The 18,010-nt window shown below is 29.8% G+C and overlaps 1 long non-coding RNA gene across 2 annotated transcripts; it reads right to left on the bottom strand.

Annotated features, from left to right (window-relative positions):
* Positions 1 to 9,776: 9,776 nt before the first annotated feature.
* On the bottom strand, positions 9,777 to 11,352 carry LOC118070557 (uncharacterized). 2 transcript variants are annotated; one of them, XR_004690789.1, is made up of 3 exons: positions 10,451 to 11,352; positions 10,236 to 10,327; positions 9,777 to 10,155 (listed from the first exon to the last, which is right to left on the bottom strand). It is a non-coding gene; the product is annotated as an uncharacterized lncRNA (long non-coding RNA). The 2 variants fall into 2 exon arrangements; XR_004690788.1 differs by having other exon boundaries at positions 11,076 to 11,352.
* Between the last annotated feature and the right edge of the window lie 6,658 nt (positions 11,353 to 18,010).

The following is an 18,010-nucleotide window of genomic DNA, read 5'->3' as shown; positions in this document are numbered from 1 at the left end:
CGAGCATTATCGACAAAAAGAAGATTGAAATGATGGTCCTATTCCATTTATTAAAGATTGTAAAATGTGTAATGAAATAGTATATTACGCACCACGGGAAGAAAGTAAGCTTTTACGGACCATGCTTTTCCCCAAGGTGCGCATGCGTTCTGTACTATTAAATAAATAAAATAAATCATATAAAAAAATGTTTTTATTTATTTTTTGTCACATGTCCGCGTAAAGTTCGATTCCCCTTCCCTTTGTCGGTGAACGAAAATACAGCTTTCTCATGTGTACGGAAACAAAATTGATTTTTGTGCGCATGTGTTATAGTTTTGACGTATGCGTGTTAACACAAATCTGACCCAAACACAGTTTATGCAATAAATAATAAAATAAATTGTGCAATGAGTACTTCAGAAAGTTCCGAAGATTTCATGTGTTCTGATAGTTCGCCTTTAGACGTTGAAAATGAAGCAAATAAAATAACACGTAACCTATTGCCTGCTAAATTAAATAGTCGTTATATGGTGTGCTACAACCAATTTATGGACTGGAAAAACAAACATAAAATTTAAAATTTAGATGAAAATACTTTTTGAATTTATTTTAATGAATTGGCTAAAACTTTAAAACCTAATTCATTGTGGTCACGATGGTCTATGATAAAAAGTATTTGCTATCTTTATCTTGGAATAAACATTAATACTTTTCCTAAACTGAAGATATTCATAAAAAATAAAGCCAAATGCTATCAGGCTAAAAAAGCCAAAATTTTAACATGGAAAGAAATTGAAAGATTCTTAGATAATGCTCCTGACGAGATTTACCTTGCCATGAAGGTAAGTTCAACCAATTTATAGTATTAGATTGTTTAAATATGAATCTACATCTTTACAAAATAAGTTTTATTGGTATTTGTAAATACATAAAATATATTATGAATATAAAAATGCCATATTTTGAGATTTTTATCAAATAGTGTCATCAGCCTATAAAAAACAGCGGATTTATAATTGCACAATCTAATTGATTAATTAACAATAAATCATATCAGCTTATTATAGAAATTCCAAATATTTATGTCAATTACAGGTTATTTTGATATTTGGAATATCCGGGGCACTAAGATCAGCAGAAATACAAAACATTAGGATGAATGATAAACAGGATACAAAAACTCAACTGATAGTCACCGTAAAAGACACAAAAAATTGCTATCCAAGGTCTTTCATAATAGGAGAATTATTTTACCATCGAGTCAAACAGTACATGTCATTAAGACCACAAGATATTGAGACGGATAGATTCTTTATTTATTATTTGAAATTTAAATGTACTCGGAATGTAATTGGTAAAAACAAAATCGCCGAAGTCCCCAGAAATATTGCATGTTATTTAAATTTACCAGATCCTAAACAATATACAGGACACTGCTTCAGAAGATCATCGGCTCCATTACTCGCCAATTCCGGTGCTAATCTAACTACAATAAAAGAACATGGAGGATGGAGATCAAGTACAGTTGCTGAAGGATATATTGAACATTCGCTGTATAACAAAGAAAAAATTTTCAACAAAATAACCAATACAGAACAACAAAAACAGATTATGAAAAATCTCGATTCAACACCATCAGAATTTAACAATCCAAATTTAATATCAAAAAATAATTCTAATACTATTAAATTATCGGAATCAAACAATAATAAAAAACGTCCTCTCACTTCAACAGATAATTTTAACAATGTTTTATCAAATCATCAACTTAAAAAACCTACGTCTTTAAGGGAAAATAATGACAACTTCGATGTAATGATGGAACATGGTTCAGACATTCAAAAAACTCATAAACAACAGTCAACAACAACCCAAGAAAAAAAGATTAATAATTTGCAAGAAATAATTAACAGTAAAGATGACATTGAAACTCTGAATAAGAAAACTCCCTTTAATATTAAATCATCAAATGACTCAAAGAAATACAGTTATAACACATCAAAACATTGTTCAAATGTTCTAAAAATTAATCAACCTCAATCATCGACAATAAATATAGACGTTGCGGATGATACAAAAACAAAAAACAAGGATAAAAATGATATCAAAACACAGAAAGAAACAACTGCCAGAATAAATATACACATTGAAAGAGTGGAGAAAATTATAATATATTATGGGAAAAAACCAAATGGTGAAGAATAAAAGAGTGATTTATAAGTCAAATGAATAATCTATCATACATAACTAATATCATTACAGAGTGTTTAAAGTTATTGATAAAAATTTGAATTTTTAGATTAATAATTTTATTTATCATTTAAACGATTTATAAATGATTTATTTATAGTCAAATTATTATAAGAAATCCTTAAAAAATGATGTTTATTAAATTATTTGAATGTTTATAAATAAATTATCTCTTGTAATTTTTCATCGTATTATTTATTTTATAAGCAACTTTGACGTGTATTTAGCTTTATTAGACGTAACGCAACCATGTTTGGGTCAGATTTATGTTAACACGCATACGTCAAAACTATAACACATGCGCACGAAAATCAATTTTGTTTCCGTACACATGAGAAAGCTGTACTTTCGTTCACCGACAAAGGGAAGGGAACTCGAACTTTACGCGGACATGTGACAAAAAATAAATAAAAACATTTTTTTATATGATTTATTTTATTTATTTAATAGTACAGAATTAATGTTAATATTATATATTTGATCTATAATCTAAATCTTTCTCTATTTCGAGCTGCTTCTCCCAACATTCTTGACTGGCTGTTATGTGAGGGTGTATCTATGTATATACTACATATATGCATTATCGGTTGAAGATTTCTTTTATTTACAGTAATTTTCGTAATTGGCCACTTAGAGATTTATATTCAACAATTCGATCGTGAATGATCAAACAGTCTGCCGATGTATTAGCTGGTATCGGTTTCGTTGATTCGAATTCGATTCGCACATCCACAAGTTTAGATTTTAATGATTCATTTTGTTTTGAACAATCGATGAGAATCAAAGGTGCCTTACCGATAAATTGTTCTTTTGTGAGAAGAGGTTTCTAATCTTTGATATAATATGATTCTTGGAAATTTTTATACATATCATATAGTAATGCATATTGATTATGATCTATATCAAGATTCAAATTGCTATATGGATAACATTGTGAATCAAGAAATAGTTTTACATTTCTCAAATTACAATGATCGAATTGACTTGGATCTTTTGTTGCATCATTTTCGCGTGCGGTTTGGAATGCCAATAAAACATATCTCGGTTTCTCTAATTGTGTTGATGTCTTCACCATCCAAACGTTTTTTGTTGTTTAAGATAATGATGGATATTCGTAAAGTTCCCATGATCGGAAACTTACGGTTATTGGCGGATCGTTCGCAATATAATCAAATAATTGTATTCTTTGTGTATCTGACACAGTGATATGAGGAATTATCCATTCAATTTTCATCAATGTAATTTTTTCATCTGCATCAGCTGTAGCTTGTACTATTGCATTTAGATTAGTGTTTGAACGTGTTAAAACAAGTTCATGCTTAGCATTAACAATAATGCGATGATAATCTTCAACAAATCCCAATAGCATATTAAGTGGTAATAAAATGTCAAAGTATCCTTTTTTATCGATTAGCTTTTCATTGCCAGCTATCCAGCCTGTATTATCTAAATAATTCAATTGACTGGGATTGAGTGATAAATATTCTTTAATGACACTTGTAAGACCGACATTTTTATTACGATCGATCTCAAATGCCATTTACTTTAAGTTTGTTTGTTTAAACATTTAAAAAATAAAGTATTCTGATGACTTAGTCGTTGTAGGTTTCGTCATTGACTGACAATATTTTGTGCAACCTTGCTGATCTAGTAGATCTCAATGATGCTGTATCATTGAAAGTTATTGACATTTTTTCTAAATGTGCTTGGGCTATACCAACTAAATCTAAGAGTGGTAAAGATGTCACTGCAGCAATGATGGTCATTTTGAATGAAAAAAGAGTTCCTAAACGTTTACATGTTTGTTGAGAAAATCTCAACTTTTGGATTAACCTAACCGTTTAAGGATAGGGATGATAGTGCCGGAACAAAGCAAACGGAAGTTAGGTTTAAAAAAAATATAATATCTTTGATTTTAGCACCAACAGTACACAAGATACACTGAATGACTTTTCGTTACTGAATAAAAAGACTGAATGTCAATTGTAATTACTGAATTTTAATTGTATGGCCAACAAAATGTTTAACTTGGTGTGTTCGGTATTATTGACCTCCCACACGAGCTCAGCACCCTTCTCAAGTTGAGCAAGAATATGATTGTGCACGTGGCGTTAGCCTATCAATGCAATGCGAAATAAATTTAATGTAATTTCTTGAACTTACTATGAAATGTCTTGAAATGGTAGTTGATTTTGATTGTAGAATGAAGCTTGAATATTTCTGGTGATTCAGAATAGCACTAGCACTAATGATTGACTCACAAATTCAAGATTTGTCCTAAAAGAATTAGAATGGCGTGTACACGTGAATGAGAACAGTGAAAGAATGGCGACAGGAACTTCATTAGTCGAAAAGGACACTGAAAATTAGTGAAATGAGTGACTAGATTGAGAAATATTGATTATTTGGTCGATTGGTTATCGACCCAGTCCTAAAGCGGCCGCCGAAGTTCCTGTCAGCTGGCAAATTCAAACTGAGAATTGATCAATTCTCAACAATGTTGATAGAGCAAAAGCGTTTTATGATAAGGATTCCGAAGGGCTTATGAAACAGCATAACATCAAAATGTACTCAACATTTAGTAATCTTAAAGCATCAATTCCTGAAAGATTTTATCGAACTCTGAAAAAAAAAATGTGGAAGAAAATTAACATCATATAATAATAGTAAACATCGTACCATTCAAATAAAGTCTGTCGATGTGTCTTCAGCCAATGGAAAACAATTGTTCGATAAGATTTATAGAAAGTTAAAAGTCGTAAAAATAATGAAGAAAAACATATATTCGAAAAGGGGTACACTCCTAACTGGACCACTGAAATCTTTACTGTCAGTGAAGTGAGAAATACACACCTAGTAACTTATAAATTAATAGATTATCAAAATCAATCGATAGAAGGAGGTTTTCATGAAAAAGAATTAATCAGTCTTATACCCTGATGTTTATTTAGTTGAAAAAGTACTAAAAAAACGTGGGAATCAAGCATATGTTAAGTGGCTAGGATTCAGTAATGAACATAATAGTTGGATTGATATAAATGATTTATAATATCGTTTATCAACGTCAGAATATAAACAAAAGAAATTGATTGATTGATGTTCTGTTCATATTTGACACTATTTATAAGAATATGTTAACATTATTTATTTTGCGAAAACTTATGACGTAATGTTGCTTCAGATAAGGCTGATAGAATGACTCAGTATAATTCTTTGTTAGTTTTAGGATCTTCAAATCATCTAAAAATGATGCTAATTCATCAATACTGCTAGCCATGAATCTGAAAGAATCTATGAATTGTAATTTAATTGGTATTCCACAAGTTCTTTTTCTATTAACATTGTATTTTACTCTACTAACAGTTTTTGTGAAAGATATGTATTTTTCTATATTAATTGGCAATAAATCTATTTTTCCCTCATATGATGTTGCTGCTAATCCTTTAACTAAGAACTGAGAATCATACCCCGAAAGATTGTGAAAAACTATTGGAATGATATGGGAAGACTGGTCATTCAAATGTCATCTGTTGTGAGCTGGACCGCGATAATTTCCGGTAAAGTGACGATAATCACGAATTTTAGATTCACCATGTAACAAAATTTCATTACAAATATGACATTTTCTAGCTTGTTGATGAGTTTTTTTCTGTTGTGAAGTTAATGGTTTCATTGGCACAACATGTTTAATGGTGTCTTTCACATGTTCTGATAATTTTTTTAATTCTCGAATGAACCAATCAATGCAATCAATTCCACGTTTCAAAGAAAAATAAGATTTTGACTCATTATAAGTGCATTGAGAATAGATAGCAACGCTACATGGAATGTGTTTCTGCTTAGTATTATCTGGTTCAAGTATACATTCCGGATCAGCATATGCAACGAATTAAACGTGTTCCTTATTTTGATAATTTTTGAATTTAATTTTTTCATCACTTGGAGGAAAGTAATTGCTGTTTTTTTAATTTTAATACAATCATTACGATGATTATTGAATGATTTTTCAAATTTAAATGACACAAACGTCGATCACATAAATATTCTTTTGTTTTGCTATGAGAAATTTAAGAACTAATTAATCTAGAAAAATCGTTGATCAAACAAAAATGATAAGTAGGTGTTAAATCATTGTCATTATCGATTTAAACATTGCTCTCTACCATCAACAAATTTATATATTTTTCATGATGACATTTACTTTAATATAATGGAGCTATGTTATCATTATTATTTAATCCATAAATATTTATTGAAATGTTATTATATTATTTAAATTTTGGGATATCATGAAGAGTTATTAGACAATTGATACCTGTACACTGGAGAACAGTTCGATAATCTGGATATGATGCAGTTCGTTGAGGATTAATCTTGGCTGGATATAAAGCTGCTGTAACTGCCCAAAGAAAGCAGCATTAGTCGTCGTTTTTAATGTTTAGCTTTGCACGTTTATCTTTTATAAACTTTGGTAGAGGAATCCAAGTTGATCTCTCTCCTGCTGATAATGGGTCATACCGATTGATGTTCATTGAAAATGAAGAATTTCCACTATGGACCACCCTGAATCACGTGCCTCAAAGTATTCAACTTTTGTTAACAAGTTATCAATAATTTTCTCTTATAGAATCTCATCAATTTTACTAGATGGCATGAATAGTTGATTTGGTGTAGTAAAATATTTTATTTCTTCCACTGATTTACCATCGTTGACATTATGAAATTTGCATGCTGAAGAAAAGTTAACTTTTATGCTGCCATAATTGTTAATGATATTGTTAAATTTTTGACAAAGAATATTTTTTGCATCATTGAAAAAATCAATTAAATTACTGACTTGATCTTTTATCATCGCATTGAAGATTACCTCTTTGCACATGGTTTTGTTGAAAAATAAATTTTTCATGCAATTACTTTAATATTAAAATAGTTGATTGTATTTTCATTTTCTTACCCGCTGAAATCTTGTATTGTAATTTTTTCTGATGTTGCAATATTTTTTTCACCGATCTCCAACCATTTGTTTAGAGTTTTATTTTTACTTGATCCGCTTAATGATGAAAGAAGCACATAAGCTTCTTTCATTATTTCAATTAACTCTTTATAGTAATCACTCATTTTGTAAACGCACTTGTTAATGTTCATTGATTTATTACTCAATTGGAATTGAAATCTACGAGCTCGTTTTACTTTCTGACTTTTAAAATGTAAATGTAAAGAAAATAATTCTTACTCAGCTATTTCTTATGTGTGATAAAAACTACCCCTCCACGCTACTAATGCTTACAAGAAAAAGTTGTATTGTATACTAATCAAACAATTGCTTATTGCTATTTTTGTACTTGAAGCGATAGACTACTATTGTTTGGAGTAAAATTTACAATTCCTTTCTCTCCGTGTGCCTCTGAAGCTAAAGAGAGAGGAATGGTGATTGCATACAAAGGTGTAATGTTGATTATAATCAATTTAATCAAAAACATTTATTGAAGTTTATAATGACATACATCCATTGAATATTTCAAGTATAAATTGTGTAATATTTTTAAAAATATAATTTTATGAATATAAAAATGAAATTGTAGATTATTTAATTTGTTTTTACATTTTTATTCCTTATTTTCTTATCTTTGATTTCTTTTTCAAAATGTATGAGAAACTTTTCAGGTAACATATGAATTTCGTTTAACGATAAGCAATTAAAGTTCATGTTTGTATAGAGATTTTTCAGCACAGGCTGTAATTTGTCAATTGAGTTAGATTCGAACCACATCTTTATCTTCTGTACATTTTTTAATGCACAATTTAAAGTAAAACTTGATCCATGACGTAAAAAAGCATGTTTCCATCTCGGGAAATCTGGAATAATATTTAGTGATGGACATTGCAAATTGTCTAGATTAATAACAGTTTGTCGATTATTAACAAATTGATGTACCCACTTTTTCTTTTCTCCTCCTTCCACATAAATAAAATTAGCTTTTCTTATCACTTCCACGATAATACTAGGCATGTCTTTATACATCATATCACCAGAATCCTACTGGAGTCCATGGTAATTACGAATATACCACTGATTAATTAATTGAAATTTTTGTGGTAATAATTGCCAATCAAATGACGTTGTAATTCACCTTTAATGAAAATTACTGCAAATTCTTTTACAATATTGATTGAACTTTTAATAATGTTCTCGAATCTGTAACACTTTTTTTTTTATTAAATTATATTTTTTTATTTAATTATATTTAATAAAATAAAATAGAAATGTTTTTTAATTCTCGTTAAATTATTATGTAATTTTCTACATAAATCAAAGACAAACTCTTTATAGTGAGATGAAAATAAAATTCAATACATGAAGAAAGTTGACAGCCTTATTACGTTTTAAAATTTTAAAAATAGAAAAAAAAATTGAATTAAAAAAAAAATTTCTCTTTTTTTATAAAAATTTATTCAAACACAATTAACTTGGCGCGGCTCTTACAGCTGTAGATAAAACGATAATTGATTAGATGGTTTATATAATCGATAGCCAAATATAATTAATCTTTATGTTCAAATACTTGGCTGCAATGATTTCACGCATTTTTGTAGTTGTTCACATAAAGAAGTTTTATAGAGATCGCACTTGATGAACGATGATTATCGTCCTCGTTATTCATACTTGGCGCGTATTTTTGTGAAGTCCGTTAGGGCTGTTTTTGGTGTGATTTCACGATTTTTTGTACAACAAACGGAATATGTATCATTCGACTCCGTTACTACGACATGGAATTTTAGAACAGACATCACTATCTGTATATAGATAGTACAGTACCGGACATAGATGCTGCTTAATTTTTTAAGGGTTATAAAAATGATTTCCCTATACCGTCCAAAAGAAAATCACACAGCATTTATGTCCGGTACTGTATAATAGTCTTTAGTCTGGTAGTATTTAATTATCAACTCAATAAAAAAAAATTGTTATCTCTTACCGATCTTGAGATATAAACAAAATTATTGATTGAAGGACATGAATTAGTTTTCAAAAAACGTAAAACGATTCTTTTTAAAACGTAAAACCATCGGTAATACATTCTATGTATTACCTATCAACTTAAAATGTACATAAATATTTGTCGTTTTCGATACCGAAAAACTCGGTCGGCATAATACGGACACGGCATAATGTACGATCGATCGTCGCGCATAACATCCACGCAGGTTCAGAATTAGAAGCGGCACCTTAAATTTTCCGGCATGTTAGATTTTTGCGCCTTTTCTGATTTTAACTTATAAAATCTAAAAAGTAATAAGTGAGGAGATGTAAGTAAAATAATTAGTACAATAATTCATATAAACACATAAATTTAAGTTCTATTCTTTAAATTTTTTCTCCTCTCTTTTTCTTCAATTTAGTAGGATACAATTTCTCTTCTATTGCATTCCCACCATCAACTTTTTTCATGAGAATTTCCTACAAATAAAAGAAAAGAAATACTTATTATGTTCAATTTTTAATTATTGTGATTAAATGTAAAAAATAGATTAGCTACCTTACTTATCATTTATGAGTCACTTAATTTTTCGTTAAACATTATAAAATAAATAACAATCTCTAGACTTTGTACACTTTGGTTTTCACTAGGGGGAAATTGACCGTTCAGAATGAAGTCGTAAGTAGACAGAAGATTTATGCTGCATTCACATGAGAGTGAATCAAAAGTCAACAGAATAACTATTTGAATTCTTCTGTAAATCTATATTTAGAATTTTCCCAAAAACTCAATTCAAATAAAAAGTAATTTTGAAAAAAATTATTAATAATTTTAACTGTTGCGTCTTTTATGACTTATACTATTGTACTGGACACGTTGTCTCAGCTCCCTTCGAATATTTGTGCGTTCAACTACTGCCCACAAATATTCTAACAATGTCATCCTATATATAAATTGATATTATAACAAATTATATAAATTTAATATAAAATGATTGAATAAATTGACAAATTATATAAGTACCTTCCATTTCTCAAGGACTCTTGTAAATTATTAATGTACAAGTCAATTGTATGTTAAATTGCTCGAGAATAATTTTGTCGTGTAGTCACTTCCTTAGAATAAAAAAAAACAAACTAAGTTATTTTTTTTTTAAATATACTTATTATTATGTAACTTATATACACGTATAATATATTTTTATTTGAGTAATTAAAAATACTTAATGGAAAAATTACGTTTTTGTCTTAAAACTGATTGTCGTGTGAACTAAATTGAGTAATGATAAAAATTTAATAGGATCTTAATTTTATTTCTCTTCAATATATAATTTATTTGTGTGAAAATTTATTTTGTTTTTTAAAAAATATGTCATTGAGAGTGAAACGTATGCCCGTAATTAGACACAACATTGAATCAACATTTTTAATCAAACTTTATTAGAATTGAATCAAGTGGTTCTGTCAGCAGAAGTGTAAAATAAACTTCGTGAAGATTCATGCTGAATCTTCCAATAGACATGTGATCAGAGACTCACTTGATTGCTAATTGGAATTCAATAACAAAACTTGATCTTCTAGAATGTCTCATATCAACCAGTTTAGCCAGCAGATGTTCCTATCTGGAAATCATTGAGATTTGAGAAAATCTCAGCACTTGAAAATGTGGCTGTTTACGTAGTTGATATGTCTCATTTTTAATCAATTGTAGATATAGATCAAGGTATAAGTCAGCAGAAATCGTGTATAATTTCGTGGAAGACCATCTTAACTTCCTCAAGAATGTGACTTATACGCAATTGATCTAGTGACATAAGAAGAATCAAGGCTGGGCTTGATCCAAACAATAATGAACTTGACTCACAACTTAGTTGAAGATTGAATCCAGCAATATGACTTATTGTAATTAACCAAATACCAATGAAAAAGAAAATCAGAGGCTTAATTCCAAAATTTGGATTGACCACACCAGAAATGTATTTAATTACAACGAAACGACACAGTGCACTCGTTGGAACCTTTTGAAAGACTGACTCATTTTTCTTTAAGATATCTTTGATTGAAAACCAAACATCTCTTTCTTTGTCCTGATTATGCGTCGATCATAGACTCATGTGCTGGTACAATCATCATGAAAGTAATAAAAGTATCAACAGATGAATGTAAACCAATACCTAAGTAAACATGAGAGTACTTGAAACAGACTCTTAACGAAAACCTTATACTAACTATATTAGTTAAAAATTTTAGTCTTAGCTTCATCATTTTATTAAAAATAAAAGAATGGTGTTAATGTAACAATGTAACATCATGATTTTAAACACAATTTGAAGAGCTTTGAGTAAATAAATTGTAGCCATTAATGTTGGTAGTAAATGAGTACATTCTTCCTGTTGGATGATATTATTTTTCATGGAAAATTGTATATATGAGTTATATCTTATTTTATCTTACCATTAAAATACGATATCAACGATAATAGATACTGAATTTTTTTACTAAAGTGAGACAGAAATGAACATATTACTTGAAGACATAATTCGTGATGAAGTTTGAACTCTATTGAGTTTGATACAATCATTGGATATCCAAAAATAACATTATAAATAAATTACCACTCTTCCTACGTTACTGATAAGAATAATGATGAATACTTTATCAATATTATTTTTTAACAAGCTTTCTTGTACAATTTATAACTTACTTCTAAATTTAATGTATCCAAACCAATGTTATCTATGCTTCCTAATGCGGGATATTTTCCATTTATGCATTCTTTGTTAAATTTATCTAATATAGATGATATTTTTGTTCGATTATATAAAAAAAATGCTCCTTTTTTATTACTGATAACTTTTTTATCAGCTTCAGGATTTTCTCCTATAATAACTGGATGATTTGGTTTCTTTTATGTAACTTCACGTATAATCTTTATTGAAATTACATGGCTATTTTAAATTATCATTTATTATTATCATAGAATTATTGGCCTAAACATCCTTATTCATGTAGTAAGAATTACATGACATTACATGAGTCAGAAAGAAGACTTTTCTTTGTATAAGCATTTTGAATTTTTGATTGAAAACAGTGCAATTACTGTCATCTATCAGAAAACAGTGACACTAGTTGAATTTTTTTCTACTATACCGACGCTAGATAATTTACCGGTCCTAATTTCTTAAGTTGACTGTTCAACGGAATGATAAATATTAAAAAAAGAAACATTTTTATAATTTGATTGAATATTTAATGATTGAAAATAAAAAAAAAGCAATTATAAAAGATTAAAACAATTAAGCTTATTTTTAAAATGATCATTAGATAAAAAATCTGGGCATCATAGAATTTGATTGACAATCAGTAAGATTATACATTTGAAGATTTAAATTTAAAAGATTGTAAAAATGCCTTTGACTGACATCTTATTGGGGACGGATGTCACGCTCCCAAGAAAAGTTCCGAAGTTGACTTTGCGCCCTCGCGTTGGGCGGCAGAAGGCCGAAGCTCGATTTCAATTGAAATTGAGTAGGTAACAGGGAAATTTCTCATAAGATGATAATTTTCAGGAATGCACTAAAAAAAGGCGCCTTAGGGCACCAAAAAATTTACAAATTCTCTAACAATTTGTTCCAAGCAAGACTGAGCATAAGGTATATACATCCATCTCCGCCTTATTCATCAGAGAGAAGACTGCGAGTTCTGGCACTTCGCTGGCAAGCTCTATCCCCTCCTTTCGTACCCAAGCGAGTAGCTTATAACTTATAAATCTCAATACTCAAAGAGTTAATGTATTAGCTCTGTAGACAGAGCACTAGATTTTTAATTTGCCGAGCCGGATTCAAACCCAGTCATAGCCAATTTTTTTTTCTCTGTTAAAATTGCATATAATTGCAATTTTAGAATATTCCCACTCTCCGTACCCAAGCCGACAACTTATAATTAATAAATATAAAATTTCAAAAGAATCTATGCTAGCTCTGTGGTCAGAGCGCCAGACTATTATTCTGCCGATGAGGGTTCGATCCCAGCCACGGCCAATTTTTTTTTTTACATTCGTTAAAATCACATATAATTATCATAATTACCTATTCATATTAGTTTAAAATTAATTTCTAAATTTTTCCAAAAACGACATGTATTCTCTTTATTGAAAAATGTAGATTCTATAAAACTTTAAAAAACAATCTTAATCCAACATGAATAGGTAATTATTGTAATTATGTGTAATTTTAACAATGAAAAAAGAAATTGGCTGTGACGGGGATCGAACCCTGCCCGACAAAATAAAAGTCGCGTGCTCTGACCACAGAGCTAACATGTATTAACTTGTTATTTACATGTTTATAAGTCATAAGTTGCAGGCTTGGGTACGGAGAGTGGGAATAGAGCTTGCCAGCGAAGCGCCGGAACTCGCCGCAGATTGTTTCAACTGTTTTTTGCTGTTTATTAATTTTGTTTGTTAAAAAAAAAATCCTACAACTAAAGTAACTATATAAATATAAATTTTTCTGCACTACTTCAATTTTTTATTACTCTTCCGTCATTGATTAGAAAAATAATTATAGAAAAAATTAAAATTGATATTGAAAATTAATTTTGGCATCCAAAAATTGCAATTACATGCAATTTTAACAAAAAAAAATTTTTTAAAAATCTTTCCGTAACTGGGTTTGAACCCTGCTCGGCAAAATAAAGAACTGGCACTCTGGCCACGGAGCTAGCACACCGTCATACAAGTGTTTTGTGTTTATTATTTTAAGCTGCTTGCATGGGTAACCAGCTTTCCGGCGATGTGCTGGAACTCGTCACAAATTGTTGTAAGTGCTCTTCATGTTTTATATTTATTAAAAAAAACTGTTGCCTCTTTTGTAGCGACATAAAAACAAGTTTTTTCAAACTTTTTAATAACTTTCTTACTCTTCCGCTATAAATTGGAAGAGTAATTAATAAAAAAATTTTTATTTAAAACTAATTTTGGCATGCTAAAATAACGCTTGTATATCATTAAAAAAAAAGAGAAAAAAAAAATTGGCTGCGGCGGGGTTTGAACTCGGCTCGGCAAATTAAAAATCTAGTGCTCTGTCTGCAGAGCTAATACATTAACTTTTCTATTGTTTATATTTATAAGTTATAAGCTACTCGCTTGGGTACGAAGGAAGGGGATAGAGCTTGCCGGCGAAGTGCCAGAACTCGCTGCCGATTGTCGTATGCCTCTCTCTTTCTACGAACATGAGCCTTTCTTACTTCTACTCATACTTTTTCATGGACAGACAGGTGAAGGAAAGAAGAGAAAGCGGGCGTAAAGGCAGTTCAAGAGGCCCGCACGTGGATAGCCTGACTAAAGGAAATTTGGATATTCAAATCTACCGGATTGGCAGAAAGAACATTAAAGCTACCACCTCCAGCTTTTCAGAGGGGTTGGAACCCTGGATAAATAGTCCAGATTTTCCCAAGGAACTTCAGTCTCTGCTGAATTTTTGTTGGGCTTGGTGCAAATTTTTGAACTGTAGTCTACTTCGATTTGATTTTTTAAGAGAAATTTATTCTCGGTAACTTTAAAGATTTCCTTCAATTTATAATCATTCAAGAGAAACAATTCTTTTAGAATTTTCTTCTTGAGGAGAATAATTCTTCTATTTACTCAAACCAGTATATTTTTAAAAAAAACTCAACTCGACCAAAGAAATATTTTTTTTTCTTTAAAATAATAAAAACATTTTTCTCAACTCGTCGGGAAAGATTTTGTGAAGAAAAATCTTTGAGAAAATATATATACGTGAGCGAACGAGCGAAGTCGAAGTCTACGAGAAAGAGAGAGAGGTGCGGTACGGCGAGGGAGCCCAAGTGGCTGTAAATCAACCAACCAGGGAGCCTAGCCGAGTATCTTCAGGCAGCACCACAACCTGCTACGCACCGACCTGCTGAACAGCGCTTCAACTTTCTGCTACCTATCAGTTTCACCCTTGTAAAACAATTTCTGTTCAACTAAAGTGAGTAAAGGCTAATAAAGATTATCTGTAATAAAAAGGAACAACTCTCTTCTTCATTTGTTACACCATAGTGGTTTGCCAGCACTGATTACCTTACCTATTTCTTTAATTTTCCATCTAAAATAAACTCTGCGAGGTCTCCGCACCCGAGTGGAGTAGAAGGCGATTGTGTCTTGACTCAAAAAAGAGACCGTTCTGTTACGGGGACGTAACACTCTGAGTAATTTTGATACGCACAGTCGTAAAAATCAATAGTCATTCCATGCCTTTCAGAGCCCATTGCTACGCCACCTGTAGAGAATGGAAAAAATACGATTCTGTGAATGATCACCTGAAATTTTTCTCGCGAAACTGTGTTTTATTTATTCGTTTTTTCGTTATAAAATATTTTTTTAAATATCCTGAACAATAGTATGTACATCGGAAAACAACGATTTACAGCATAGGTACAGTGGTTATTGTGAAATAAATCATTTTTTCGTTGACGGCTGATGACAGCGGTATCCGCCATGACACCTCTAAAATCTAGTGAAAAATGAGTGCATATCTTTATCTTCGTTTTTAATTATGATGAAGTAATTAATGTTATTATATTGTTGTTTTCCGATGTGAAGAATAAAATAAGCTTTCGATTAAGTTCTAAATTAACTAAATTCATCCATTTTTGACGCCGTCATTTGTAGAAAAAATTTGCTAGGAACTTTCTAGGGGGAAATCTGTTTACAGCCCAGCCTTAACCGTTTATTGTGTTTATTTATTCAATGATCCTCTAGTACATGTACTTATTAGATATAAAGTATATTCATTATGATTAGTAGAATATTCATTGATTATTTTTTTTATATTTTTTTATTTGTTTACCAAAAAAAGTATATATTTTAATTTATCTGTACCTCGAAATTATGAAAAATTCAAAAAAACATGAAAACATGATTTTAAATCTATTTAATTTTCTCCTCATATTTTTAATAATTTGTCGAACCCTTTTCTTTTTCAACTCCTCTTCTTCTTCTTTTTTTCTTTTTGATGTGTAATATCTGGAACAAGACATTGAACTATAAAATGACAATGTTCATTTGGTTGTACTTTACTTCATTGTTATTGCAATAAAATAACCCTTACATTTTGTTTCACAGCTTGAGATTTTTCCCACCTCTTTTTTTTTCTTTGTAGAAACATCTATTTCAATTTTTTGTTTCGTTTTTTCATCTTTTAGTAAATTTTGTGTTCTTGTTTCGATGACCTGTAAATTGAATTTTATTAAAACGTATTCAGAAAATCAATCACACCGATTTTTTAATATCTCTGTACAGTCACAACTATTGACAGATAAATAAAATATCTTCGTCTGACAATTTATGATTAATTTACCGCTACTATCAACTACCGAACTTACTTAATTTATGTATAGGTACGTTTGACAGAAAGGAGCATTCAACACGCTCACCAGCGCTAAAAGAACATTTATTGAAAGATGGTTGTTTTATTTAAGTAATAGGTACACGGTATATCCTCCCCGATTGATACACTCCCCAAAACTTTATTACTTTTTATTAATTTTTTATACCAAAAAAAATTTACATTCATAATTTGGCGCCTCAGTAATTCTTTCGTTTTTTACCAACATAATATTTTCCATAGTCATGCAGCAACTCCATGGTAGTACCAACTTTATAAAAAAATTGATTTTCAGGACACAATAGCAATTGCAATTTATTGTCGTAGCTAATCAATGGGGTTTTCAAAGATTTTTTAATAAAGTTTATGTCATTATTGCAGAGAAATTAGAAATTTAAAGGAGCATAACCTCAAAAGTGCTAATTTGAGCGGAATAGAGACACGGTAGTGCCTTCGTCATCGCTATTCATACTTGGCGCTCGAGACACTACTAAAATAAACGTGTCTCTTGATTCGGTGTTAAAAAATTAATTAATTAATTTCACTCGATCAGTAAAAATATTAAATTTTATTGTATAACGATAATGAGCAAGAAAATATGATTTCTATTTTTATTATTATTTTTTATTTAGTTGAGTAAATGTAATTAGTTTAATTGAGTATTTTTAATTTATGTTGAAATATAATTTTGTGTATGCTTGTTGTAAAATTCAATTGCGGGTACTCATTTACGAGTAGAGTGATATATCATTCTCTCTGTATTATCTGAAGATGTAATACATGAAACGCTCGTGGTAGAGAAAAACTTTAATTAAAGTGGAAGAATTGTAAATGTAATTAAAAAAATAATAAAATGTTTTAAAATAAATAAGCAACAAAAATTTATTAGTTTAATAATTATTCTAAATAACAAAATCTTTTTTTTATATCAATTGGAATAAAACATTGTTTACTACCACATTGTTTACTGTCGAAGTTGCTGTGCGTTAGCAGAAGCATCCAGCGCAGATGAGAAGAATGACTTCAGGTGTCCACTCTGTCGAAGAGTAATAACTGAGACGATTTAACGGCGTTACATTTTTTTATAATGATAATTTTCACAGTATTTAGTTTGAAGATTATTACGTTTTATCTCAAATTAAGAGCTATGCTTTATAAATAGAATATGAATAATGAACATTATATTTTAGAAATATAAATGAATGAAAAACAATATAATCAGACATTTAAAAATATATTAATATTGTTTATTTTAAAATTTATTATCTTTTCTGTATGATTCAGACAACTTTGTAAGCAGACATTCAAGAACATTTAAATATAATGAATTTTGAATAAATTTATGTCCTTTCTAATTTCAGCAGATTTTAAACTTTCAAAATAATTGCCGCATGCAACTTACTCCATC

Source organism: Chelonus insularis, unplaced genomic scaffold (assembly GCF_013357705.1).
Source record: "Chelonus insularis isolate UGA/USDA-ARS -01 unplaced genomic scaffold, ASM1335770v1 contig_64_pilon, whole genome shotgun sequence".
Lineage (NCBI taxonomy): Eukaryota > Metazoa > Arthropoda > Insecta > Hymenoptera > Braconidae > Chelonus > Chelonus insularis.
Note: the sequence above shows the minus strand (reverse complement) of the source record. Positions and strands in the feature narration are given on the sequence as shown.